General features: G+C 32.3%; 1 long non-coding RNA gene across 1 annotated transcript; it reads right to left on the reverse strand.

The window, feature by feature from the left end:
* Nucleotides 1–3,638: 3,638 nt before the first annotated feature.
* Nucleotides 3,639–7,773, reverse strand: LOC139496191 (uncharacterized). Its single transcript, XR_011657557.1, has 3 exons — nucleotides 7,665–7,773; nucleotides 5,050–5,143; nucleotides 3,639–3,698 (listed from the first exon to the last, which is right to left on the reverse strand). It is a non-coding gene; the product is annotated as an uncharacterized lncRNA (long non-coding RNA).
* Between the last annotated feature and the right edge of the window lie 5,907 nt (nucleotides 7,774–13,680).

Below are 13,680 nucleotides of genomic sequence, written 5' to 3' on the forward strand. Positions count from 1 at the left end.
CGCAATTCATATGGTCCCATGTTCATTTAATTTGATTTTTTGTCCCATACAAGAATATATATGGCTTACTGGTGGGGATCTCCACCATTTACAAGTATTCAAACAAGAGGGGGTGGTGGTGACCCCCAGGGACTTTACCTACATTTCATTTTATTTGTTTTATTGTCCCCTACAAGAATATATATGGTTTAGGGGTGGGGATGTTGACCGTTTACAAGTTTTCAAACAAGAGGGGGTGGGATGACCCCCTCAGGACTTCCCTTTTATCTCATTTTATTTGTTTTATTGTCCCCTACAAGAACATATATGGTTTAGGGGTGGGGATCTGGACCATTTACAAGATAATAGTACATTCTCAAATTGAACGGGGTGGGGGTGACCCCAAAACACTGTGCGGGACAAATTTGCCATTCCGGTATCGGCAAATCTGACTTTGTCGGTTTACAAGATACCAAAAAAAAATTTTGCCCAGTGATAGATTATTGAAAAATTAAAAAAATGCCATATGTCCCAACTTGTCACTGTTGTCACTCTTGTCACTGCAGCTGATTAAAAGTACATTTCCCATGGGAAATTTGATAATTCCCATGGGAATATTAGAATTTCCCATGGGAACATTGAAAGTTCCCATGGGAAAAATTACTTTTCCCATGGGAAGTTTAGAGTTCCCATAGGAACTTTAAAGTTCCCATGGGAACATAAGTAAATTGTTTGTTCCCATGGGAAGTTCTAAATTTCCCATGGGAAACTTTAAATTTCCCAAGGGAATTTTTCTTCCCATGGGAACTCCTTTTCTTCCCATGGGAAAATACTTTTCCCATGGGAACAATATTTTTTCCCATGGGAACAATATTTTTTCCCATGGGAACAATATTTTTTCCCATGGGAACAATATGTTTTCCCATGGGAACAATATGTTTTCCCATGGGAACAATAATTGTTCACATGGGAAGTGATATAACTAAAAAGAAAACATAAAAAAATCCTCTCATTGCATGAGTGAAGCAATTTCACAAAACGGACTAAGTTATTATGGTTACAAATATTTCCTTGTATCTTAATTGTAGAAATGTATAATTGTGTGTTCTACGATTTTTGTCTTAGCATGCTTAATTGAAAGTTAATTGCTATGTGTCATAGTGCAAATCGAGTTTCAAAAATTTAACTACTATAAATTCAGAAATTATTGCTGTTTTTATTATTGTGAAAATAGTGACAGGGTTACACACAATAATATACACTTGCATATTTAAATTTTTTATGAACTAAACAGGATTATTCTAAATTTTGCACACAAAAAAATGATGAAATTGAGAAAAATCGCACTTACAATTGCTAGCAATAATTTCTGAATTTTCAGTATATAGTTTTGCATATTTAGCTTTCACACAGTGTCCTATGTTTATCCATTTGAATGTTTTTGTGTTTTTTTCATGCAGACATTTAAATGTTGATAGGTCTTGCTCATTGTTGACGGCTGTTCAGTCACTGGCTGAAAATACCTTTATCTCTGGTTTTTAGTTGTCTCATTGGCAATCACATACCATATCCTAACTTAATTTCAACACTTCTTAATTTAAGTTATGTACATTTGAGAATATCATTTTCAAAAAGAAAAAACTGTACAATTGGTATAACAAATAAGGCACTTGTGTTTTAATATTTCATCTTTCACTGAGATAACACCATCAAGTTAAAATGTATGAAACAAAAACAGAAAACTAAACTAACAGCAATAAAATAACTTAAGCCAGTGTCAATAAACCTGCACAAATAACATGAATAGTATATCTAAGGTCATAAGCAAGTGACAATAAACATGCAGCAATAGTATATCTAAGGTCATAAGCATAAACATGCAGCAATATTATACATTGTATATATAAGGTCATAAGCATAAACATGCAGCAATAATATATCTAAGGTCATAAGCATAAACATGCAGCAATAATATATCTAAGGTCATAAGCAAGTGACTATCAACATACAACAATAATGTATCTAAGGTCATAAGCATTAACATACAGCAATAATGTATCTAAGGTCATAAGCATTAACATGCAGCAATGATATATATAAGGTCATAAGCAAGTGACAATCAACATACAGCAATTATATATCTAAGGTCATAAGCATTAACATGCAGCAATAATATATCTAATTTCATAAGCATAAACATACAGCAATAATATATCTAAGGTCATAAGCATAAACATACAGCATTAATTATATTATTATTAATGCTGTATGTTTATGCTTATGACCTTAGATATATTATTGCTGTATGTTTATGCTAATATATAATATCTAAGGTCATAAGCAAGAGACAATAAACAGGTCTTGTATAAGAATATTAACAGTATCCGGGACAAGTTTGCAATTCCGCTGAGTGCAAAAGTTGTCACCTTAATTTTTGGAGTTAAGTCAAAATAAAGTTCATAACTTGATTGGTATTGGTTCTCTGATATTTGTCCTAAAAATGTTTGGCTCTAGCACCACTGTTGAAAAAGTTATTCCCCTTTTTTCAACAATTTCCTTAGAGGAAAAAGAGTTTTCCTCAAGGGAAAAAGATTTCCCTTAGGGAATTTGCTGCATAATTAATTCCTTTGAGGAAATTCTTTTTCTTTTGAGGAAATTTGCCGCTTCAAATTTTCCTTTGAGGAAATTTCCTCTAAGGAAATCATTGTTCTTCAAATTTCCTCTAAGGAAAATTTTGAACATCAAATTTCCCTTAAGGAAATGTTTTTCCTCTATGGAAATTTCATAACAGTACAAACAGTATAAATATATTTTCTCCTAGACTCAGTCTGCACCAAAAACTTTTTCAACTACTAGTCCGAAGACCAATATTCTGACATTTTTCTTAATTGTCCAAACAAAGTTTTGCAAAAACTTACTAGTCCGAATGAAATTTTACTAGTCTGGGGCATCGGACTAGTGGCTAACCGTGCAGACTGTAGACTGAATTATTGATACAAAAGATAATATAAACTTTAATACAATTTTTCATGGTGAGTATTAAACATACAAAAACAAAAGGCTGACTGTTTAACATGTTTAAGACAATACAATAATAAGCAAAACACTGAATATCATACTATTTGTGATGTTATTAATATTGTGCTTATATTTGTGCTTTATATATTAAATAAAATAAACACTTTTCATGTCAAATTAACTTGTCTTCTGTTTCAGCTGCTGTGTATAATTATTCTAACCCCTACATAACAGTTCAGTGCATAAATAATTCCATCCACAAGACATCTTCCTTCAATTGGTTGAATAAATTTTGGCAACTTGTTCTTCAAACATCTTCTCTGTATATTTGATATGATGGAGAGCCATGTACATAATATTATGTATATACATGAATGGATAACGCATGTGTTTATTTCAACAACAAACATGACAAAGATACTATTTTTTTTCTTAATTTCTCCATAATCCATCAGTGAATATGTAGGTTGTTACATTTTACACCATTGTGTTCTTGCGCATCTTTGATAGTACTCCATTTTGTTTATAGCAATTTTGTAGAATTTTTTCTATTTCTTTTTCCAGAAAAACACACAATTGAGTTCATTTCACATTAATTAATCCAATTAGCACATTATGTAGAAAAGTATTAACAAAATAATTTTCTCTTCAGTATAGACTTGCAGGACCTGACGATGATCATAAAAACCAAGATATTTGACCTATAAATACACAAAATAAAAAAAATAAAGTTATAAACATGATAAATGCATAAAAAAACAGAAATATAAATAAGCTTATGTTATCATGTTTTAATTAAAGTCATAAGAAACCTCAAATTAAAAAAAAAATATGCATATGTTTTTTATAACTAAATGGATAGTTTTCATTATACAACTTAAGTACATATACTTTTTCCTGAGGAAAATTCTTTAATTTGTCCACATTTAGAAGAAGTTTACTTATTTTTAATTGCTTGCTTCCAGGAATCAATTCGCCGATATATATTTTCCATATGCATAGTGACCCGAGCGTAACCCTCCTCGTAAAAATCCGGTGACCACAAAATATGCAAGGATCTGTCATTGAAATAAACAAATAGCTGATTATACATGTTAAACACGTGCTCAATACCCATGCTTTTTGGGATTTGTTTACTATAAGGTGACAATCGGTAAAACTCAGCTTCAAAACACGGCATTTAATGAGCAGCATTATTTGTTAAATCATAACAAACAGAGAGAAAAAAAATTGACGATTTATATATGATATACTTGTGAATGAAGTTTATGATGTATACATGCATTGGTTCAAAAATTGGACAAACTTTATTTTTCTTCACTCACTCGTTTCATATAACTTTAACATTTGAGAAACTTTCATTTGATATTCTTACTTGTCATGCTTTATATGAGTTAGAACTCTTATTTCAGTGCTTTGTGTCCAAGATTTAATATTCGTTGTTTAGTGCCTTGCAGTGATATTTAAAGTTTAGCCACTTGCAAAAGTTGTTATAGAATGTTCATATGTTGTGTTATTTGAACCACTGTCCTATATTATGGTCAGGTAAGAGGTTGAGTGCTCACAGACATGATTTTTTTATTATTAATTGTTATTGTTTTTGAACATGTTGAACTAAATTGGATTGTTTAAATCTTTTCATGTTGGGATCTTTATTGGCTGACCTATAAAGGTCAGGAAGTGTTGTCTCATTATTGAAGGCCAGTCCATCATTGGCCTTTAATTTCTTGCATCCACTTTTTTTTTAACTCTAGTGGATAAGTCACTCATTTACCATACCACATCTTCTTATTTTTATAAGAGTCATCATTCAAAGGCAATTACTTTTATCATGTTTATTACTGTAATTCAGAAATCATCCAAAGGTTTTTAGTAATGTGAGTAATGTAAAAAATCATATTTTGATAACAGAAACATATACATATATATCATGTATATATAATTGATGCAGATTTTTTTAGTAATCACAATGAGTTGTCATTTCCCTAAAAAATCACAATAATAAATGCTAGCAATAATTTCTGAATTTACAGTATATAGAAGTGGTCTTACCATTTAGGCCTTGTTGTATTCTGTTTATCTTGTTTTGTCGCTCATTTCTATTGAAACTGTTTATATTTTTCTTTATTTTTCTATATTTCTTGTCCTATAAAACATGAAAAGGGTAAAAACTATTATTAAACATCAGTATTTTCTTTATATACAATAATATTTAATAAGAATGGAATATTTGTGCTATTTCATTTCACAAACTTTTTGTCAGTCATGACTTTCAAAGACTTTCACCCTGGTCAATAGTTTAAAAAACAAACATTCCCATACTTTTTCTTCTTGTTCGTACCAATTTTTCATTGGACAACAAAAACATGATTCAACTATTCTTCTATGATTTGTTTTGCTTGACTACGTTAAACTCTGAAATATTGTTTACAGTATAATCTGTATGTGTCTCACTCGTCAAAATTTCAAATTAATATATAAAATAACCAATAAGAATGCTATGCATGGCTCAGCTAGATACAAACGTACACTTTAAACCCTGAACAGTTGGGACAAGTATGGACACAACGTTCAAGCTGGATACAACTCTGAATTTTAAATTTGGATTGTGATTCAATAGTTGATGCAGCATAGGTTTCTGACATTGAATGAATGTGGTCCAAGTACTTAAAAATTTTAAATTGACAATTAACCTCTAAAATGTTCCAATATTCAAAATCTTAATACATGGTTAGATGCAGCATATCAACATGATCAAAGAACCCAAATTATTCATTTTTTGATGAAATCAAATAAAGTTCAATTTTGGACCCTTTAGATCTCAATGTGGACCAATTTGATAACGGGCCAGAATATCAAAAATCTAAATGAATGGTTAGGTTTCGGCATATCAAAGAACCCCATATATTCAATTTTTTGGAAATCAAACAAAGTAAAATATTGGACCCCAATTTGGACCAACTTGAAATTTGGGCCCATACTAAAAATCTAAGTAAATATTCAGATTCAGCATATTAAAGAACATCAAGAATTTAAATATTATCAAAATCAAAATAAGTTTAATTTTGGACCCTTTGAACCTTAAGATAGTCTTAGACCAATTTAAACAGGACCAAAAAACTAGGAATCTAAATACACAGTTAGATTTGGAATATATATATCAAAGTACCCCAATAATTCAATTTTCTATAAAATCAAACAAAGTTTAATATTGGCCCCTTTTCGCCCCTAATTCATGTAATTCCTAAACTCTGGACAAAAACTCTGGTCACAAACCCTGTGTTTGAGTTTCATAGATTTCTGTTAAATTATACTTAAAGTAATTATGCGAAAACAAAGTGTCTTTGGACTACGACGACTACATGATAAAATTGAGAATGGAAATGGGGAATGTGTCAAAGACCCCCTTTTTTGGACTATCAATGCATTTGAATGGGGACATGTAATTACCCCCTCCCTCTTTTTTTTTGTCCTGGGTTAGGAACCCCCTTTTTAAAATGACTGGATCCGCCCCTGAAGGGTCTATAATTAAGTTTGACAACTTCAGACATACTACTTTACCAAAAAAATTGACACATTTCATCCAGTTTAATTTCATCCTTTACTTGCTATTTCATCCATAATATTTTCAAGAGCTTATTTTCAGTGGACAACAACAAATGGAAGTTTTTAACGACCTTGACTGGCTATAATATATCTATAGCACTTGCACGGTCGTTCCAGTGGACATATTTCATACCAGATTACTTATTCTTTTTATATATATGACAATTGTTGTTCAATCTGATACAAGTACCTATAATGCACAGTATTTTGAACAGCTTCAAATATATGGGGTCCGTAGTAATACCGCAAATTGACCTCCTTAGTGCACTTAGAACAAAAATGTGCACTAAGGACCTGATGGAATGATACAACTCTTACAAAGGACATGGCATATAAAAATAGACTTTGTAAAAATTCATAATTTAATATGGTATGATTGCCTTTTACAGCTGACTATGCGGTATGGGCTTTACCTCGGGCTTTGCTCATTGTTGAAGGCTGTATGGTGACCTAGTATGGTTGTTAATGTCTGTGTCATTTTGGTCTCTTGTGGACAGTTGTCTCATTGGCAATCATACCACATCTTTTTTATATTGGCTCATTGTTGAAGGCCGTAAAGACCTAAAGTTGTTAATGTCTGTGTCATTTTGGTCTCTTGTGGACAGTTAACTTGTCTCATTGGCAATCATACCACATCTATTTTATATTGGCTCATTGTTGAAGGCCGTAAAGACCTAAAGTTGTTAATGTCTGTGTCATTTTGGTCTCTTGTGGACAGTTGTCTCATTGGCAATCATACCACATCTTCTTTTTTATATTATTATGAACAATTTCTTTAAATTAAAAATGGATAAAAAGAAGATATTTCAAGACCTTTTTTTCATTTATATTCAAACAATTGTCAACAAATTGTTTGTGACTTTTTGTCCTATCAACTTTGTTACTTTATGTCTGAGTCAGACATGTGTCTGACTTTTTGTCCTGTGACTTTTTGTCGGAATGTCCTGTGACTTTCTGTTCGTTTACCTTCCATCTTAATCAGTGAACTGAATAACTGGTTTTTTTCAGAAGTCAAGGGAGTGTTAAAAAATCACATGTGCAAATTGAGAGTCAACACTTACACAGGGACTACACAATACTTTTTCAGAATGTCAGCAAAAAAGAATCACTGGTGACAGGGGAGTGTAACCGATGAATCAGATAAGATTTTCCCGGTACGTCTAAACACCGCTCAGGAGGACCTCCTGGGTGCACACATGCAGGGCATACAAAGTGCACTCATGACAGACCCTATATAGTCGTCGTATCTACACACATGATGGATGTATATATTCGTTATAGATCGTTATCCACTTCTCATTTTAGAGTTAAATTTGCAAGTAACTGCTGGGGATCCTCTTAAGATTTTAAAATAATAATGCTAAAAAGCACCCTTGCCTTGCATACTGAGATGGCAAACTGGTGTGTGTCAGTATTTTGATATAAAACTGCGTAGGTTCATATCGTTTGATACAACGTTTGGTTGGGTCACTGTGTATCATCGCCACCGGAAATTGGGTACTAACGAAGCGGAGAGAAATAGAAAAAAAACTAAACAAGTTAAGAATTCATTCAATTTAAAGCATTTCCACTCATTGGATGAGGGTGCCGCTTAATAAATGATTTTCTGATATATAATTCTTTAAATTATTAGGCAGATAAGTACAAAATTAATACAAGATTGTGTGTAATACTCCAAAACTTGCCACTTAGTACCGGAAAATTTCGAGGTCGATCGTCCTCTGTCGCCCCATTCTCAAGATATTGAACTGTTTTTCATTATTTTTCCAGACACGTTTTTAGATTATTATAGTGTGGCATCATATTTACTGAAATTTTTTGTCAAAAACATGTATTTTAAAGAATATAGACCATGAAAAATAAAGTCTAGTGTACGGCAACTTGCTCGTGTTGACAAATTTACTGTATGGCAACTTGTTTTCAACTGTATGGCAACTTGCTAATTTTAGAATAGTTATTTACCGTCCTTTTAAAGAAAATAAAGTATTAAGTTCAAATATCTAAGGGGTGGGGGTTACCCTTTTATGTTAAACTGTTTTTGTCTTTTTCAAGGTTTTAATTTGTTTAAAACTGTTATTTGACTGATGAATTTAAAAATCCTTAACTGTTTTCGACCCACTGTCTGTAATCTATTTTCTTAAAATTTGCAATGTTGTTAACTGTTTATTTGAAATTGAGATTCCAGCTATATGTTACTTAATACTTAAAGTGTTCACTGTTTTTGACATTATTTTCTCTGTTAACTGATTACAAGAATCACATGAAAATTTGCTGTCCATTCCTTTTTTTACGTTGCTTCCGCAAAGTAAAAAATCTTTGAGTATAGTAAATCCTTGATAAAATTGAGAATGGAAATGAGGAAAATGTCGAAGAAACAGAAGCCCGACCAAATAGAAGAAACTACCCAACGCAACGACAAGAGTATGCACTAGGATGGGGTGTCAATTCACAGATAGGAAAAAACTTAGAATTGACACTCATAATTTTTGAACACCCTCTTTCCCTTGAGTTATGCATGTGTATATTTATGGAAAGAGAATCGTCCATAGATTTGATTTCCAATAGTAATAATGGTGAAATATAATCTTTTTTTGTGTAACCATGGCAACAATCAGCATTTATTTGATACCAAATATTGCAAGATAGGGGGTTGAACATGTCACAAAGATCTCAAAAATTTGGTCCAAAGGAAAATGTCAATCAATAAGAGTGAAATCTTTACTGAAACCATAGACATATATCTATCATTCAAAAGGTAAAAAAAAATATGCATTTCTGCTGTTTTTTCCCATAAAATTGAATTGAAAAGATCGAGCGTCAAATCTTTGTTGAAAAACAATACAAAATTTTTAAATCTATGGCGGTACGGATAGGAACATATCGACGTTCAAACTGAAAAATGTCTTTTAAAACATGTTAAAAACAATCTAAATGTTCATATAAACTCACTAGGAAGGCTATATTATTATTCAACTATCTAAAAATCAATTCAATTGTACAAAAACTTTCATATTTAGAAAATTCACCATGGCTATAATGCGAAACTAAACTTGTAACTGTGTATTGATATACCCGAAGCTGTCTCCTTAGTGATCAATCATTTAACTACAAAAAGGGGGTAGAAGTTCAATGTTTGTAACATATAAATGAACCAAAATTATAAAAAAATGAAATAAATACAAGACTATATACAAATGTAGCAAAGGTTACAGACTCAAGTTTGGTCATGCAGGTGCAACAAATGCGGCAGTGTTAAACATGTTTAGGGATATCTCATACCCCTTTTTATAATTCTAACCAATGTAGTTATATCTGCCTTCTATTTGTTATGTATCAAACACGTTAAAAGGAAAGGCCACTTCTTATACAGCTAAAACCCTGGTCAGTCCTATGATGAAAATAATTCAGAAGTATGTGGAATATTTGATAAGTTATATTGACCCTGAGTACCTGGACGGAATCGTGAAAAATAAAGTACCTTTTCATTTTGCAATTCGTAAAATAACTGAACAGTGTGGCCTGGTAGAAGAGGCCGAAAAATGAGGACTTGGTTCTCAAATTGATGTCATATTTGCTAGTCTAAGACTTCAGAAATGGAAAGATGGACCAAGGCTTTTTTTATATCAGCTCAGAGTTCTTAATTGGGACTTGGAGATGAAAGAGCGCTTCAACTTGTGACACCTTACATGTTTCTTTCTGATTTATACACTGGTTTTGATGATTTAAAATAAAAATGAGTAAACCTTCGTAATTCCTTTTACTAAAATCATGTAAGCAATGAGTCGTATGAATACCCTGACTAAGATGTAACCATAATTTAAAAGAGCTCCCGTCATAAAAAATAATAATGTTCACGCCCTATAGTATTCACTCATTCAAACTGTTTGTTACACTTTCCTACGCCATGACGATAACCCAAGTTTACTACGACTGATTGTCATAAAACATTTACTCAACAATATACATAACCAGAAGCCTCCCTTTTGCTGTTTGAAGCATTTTCGATTATTCATGACATAGTCCTTTTTCTTGGAGTCGATCACTCCGTCTGCTTTTCCATCCGTTCAATTGTCTGTCCAGCTGTCAATAAAAAAATATGGTACTTGCGTGTGTCTTCTGAAAATTAGTCAGCTTTATAAAAGATTCCTTATGGAGCTTGGCATTTCTGCGACTTTGTACAGTGGTTTTCAAACTTTTGAATACATTGAAGATAATTATGCACTTCCCCTTTTCATTGCTTTTGGGTTCGTTTGGTAAAAATGGTAATTAAAGTTGCTGTTAACTCTTACCAATATTTAAAATTTGTTGTTAACTGTTTTTGCCAAAATTAAGTTGTTGTTAACTTATTAACGGACCCCCTTTCCCCCATCTAATTATGCATTAGATAAAATGGTTAATGCATTTGATAGAAATACCTTTTGCTTGACAGCATTTAAGATGTATATAAATTATATATTTTTAAAACGAAACTGACAAGAAAATTAATTCGAAATGCAATTCACGATTTGTTTTTCCTTACTTTCGATGAAAACAAAGTATTTTCTTAATTTTGTCTGTCCGAATTCTCGATCCTGTGGTTCGGTGGTTGTCGTTGCTTCATCTCTATCTTATTTGTTGTTTTCATAAATTGTTTTGTTACACTGTATATAAGTTAGGCCGTTAGTTTTCTTGTTGAGTCCTTCCATATTTTTCTGTCGGTGCTTTTTATAGCCGACTATAAGGTACGAGTTTTCGTTGTTGAAGGCCGTACGATAGCATAATTGCTTGCATACACTTTATTTTATCCTGATGGATAGTTATCTTATTTGCTATCATACCACATCTCCACTGCTTTTCTATAAAAAAAAAAAAAAAAAAAGCTAGCACCAACAAAAGATGAATGGACGGTTTATTTTATTGAACTTACACAATTCAACTTAACAACAAATAAGACAACAGTCGTTAGTAGTATACCGATATATAAATGTATTTAGGATAATATGGTTGAAAAAAACCTTTTTGTACAAAATCGAAAAGCGGTACGCAACGAGGCCTTCTGAACTGAACTAACGGCATATATTTAATAATATTTGATAAGTAAGACATTTTGTATATTTGTAAGCCTGTAAAGCTTTGATATCAACAAAATATCGTCACTTGATATTATTTTAACACTGATTAATTTCCTCTTAAAATTATAATATATTGCAAGAAGCCGTACAGACAAAAGTTGTTATTTTGCAATTCGCCGTACAACGTCCTGCAATTCGCCGTACAACAAACAAACAATGTTTTTGTCCAAATTCTTTAAAATACATGTTTTTGACAAAAAATTTCAGTAAATATGATGTTACACTATAATAATCTAAAAACGTGTCTGGAAAAATAATGAAAAACAGTTCAATATCTTGAGAATGGGGCGACAGAGGACGATCGACCTCGAAATTTTCCGGTACTAAGTGGCAAGTTTTGGAGTATTACACACAATTTTGTGTTAATTTTGTACTTATCTGCCTAATAATTTAAAGAATTATATATCAGAAAATCATTTATTAAGCGGCACCCTCATCCAATGAGTGGAAATGCTTTAAATTGAATGAATTCTTAACTTGTTTAGTTTTTTTTCTATTTCTCTCCGCTTCGTTAGTACCCAATTTCCGGTGGCGATGATACACAGTGTGGGTATTTTTTAAGGATCGTTGTAAAATTATATCTAAATCTTTGTTAAAATACGATTTTAAATTGTTCAATTCTTTCTATTTCATAATTTTGTCAAAGTCTTCTTTTTAAAGTTTTAAATTTTAAAGAAAAAATTAATATTCCATTTTGATTTGGAGAAAATATTTTTGAACTGTTATGACATGGTCACGTGTTGCAAAGCTGATTACAGGTAACTATAACATACAGTAATTTTCCATTACGACAGTGCGTGTATTCTCGGGTGTGTATAACGTATAGTTTTCTAGAGAACATCCTGTCTACGTGTAATACAGATTGGTGACATTATACAACATTTCTTTTGTTAAATGTGACAAGGTATCTGTGTCCATTCCCTATTTCAACACCACTAATTTTACGAAGAAAAAAAAATCCAAAAATAATTTATATGAAATTAAGAAGAAAAGAAGCAAATATAAACTTCAGTAATTACGCATTGAGTAAACATAATTTCAATATTGCATGAACAAATCCGTGAGAAAACGTATACATGTATGAATTAAGATGTGTTTAAAAAGACCCATTGGCTTTAGATCACACTAGGACCTACGATAACTAGAACTAAGCAATGGTTGATCCAGAAATGTTCATAAGTGGGGACTCATTGCCTGCCTTAGAGGGGTCACGTCCAGTCATGCTTCCGTGATTTCCTATATAATCTACCATTTGTTTCCCAAGATTAAGGGGGTGCTGGAAAAAAACGAAATCCGCCTCTGCTAATTGGGAAGTCATTTGGTCTGATAAACACATATATATATAAATATACCTCTGTGGCGGATCCAGCAATTTGAAAAGGGGGGCCCAACCCAGGACAAAAGGGGGAGGGGGTGGTTCCAACCATATGTCCCCATTCAAATGCATTGATCGTTCAAAAAAGGGGTGGTTCCAACCCCCCGAAACCCTCCCCCTGGATCCGCCACTGATACCTAGTATGCATATAATTAGACATTTGCGGAAACTAGGTCTATACCTAGGATTACACTTCAGACTTACGATTACAGGTGACAAAAACAAGGGGTCATCTTAAAATACAAAAACAAACCAACAATACAGATACAAAATAGCAAATGGTGTCTTCTATAAAAATAAAAAAAAAGATTTAAACAACACGTTAAAATTTCATGTGTCCGAAGCACTTTGCTGGATTTACCTTCAGGACCGCACAAAGCTGAATATTTGAAGACAATGATTTATAAGGTCCGAAGGTGCAGCCAGGAGTAATTGATTTCCCCCGCGAAACAGGGTACATTTAATGCAATGGTTAGTATACTAAGACCAACAAACATATTATTCAGAGGGTACTGTACAAAATGTTTCATTTAAAATAGTTATATTGGTGTCGTTTTTGTTATGCACGATTACAACTTTGTATCAGCAACT

The sequence above is a fragment of the Mytilus edulis genome, chromosome 11 (genome assembly GCF_963676685.1).
Source record: "Mytilus edulis chromosome 11, xbMytEdul2.2, whole genome shotgun sequence".
Lineage (NCBI taxonomy): Eukaryota > Metazoa > Mollusca > Bivalvia > Mytilida > Mytilidae > Mytilus > Mytilus edulis.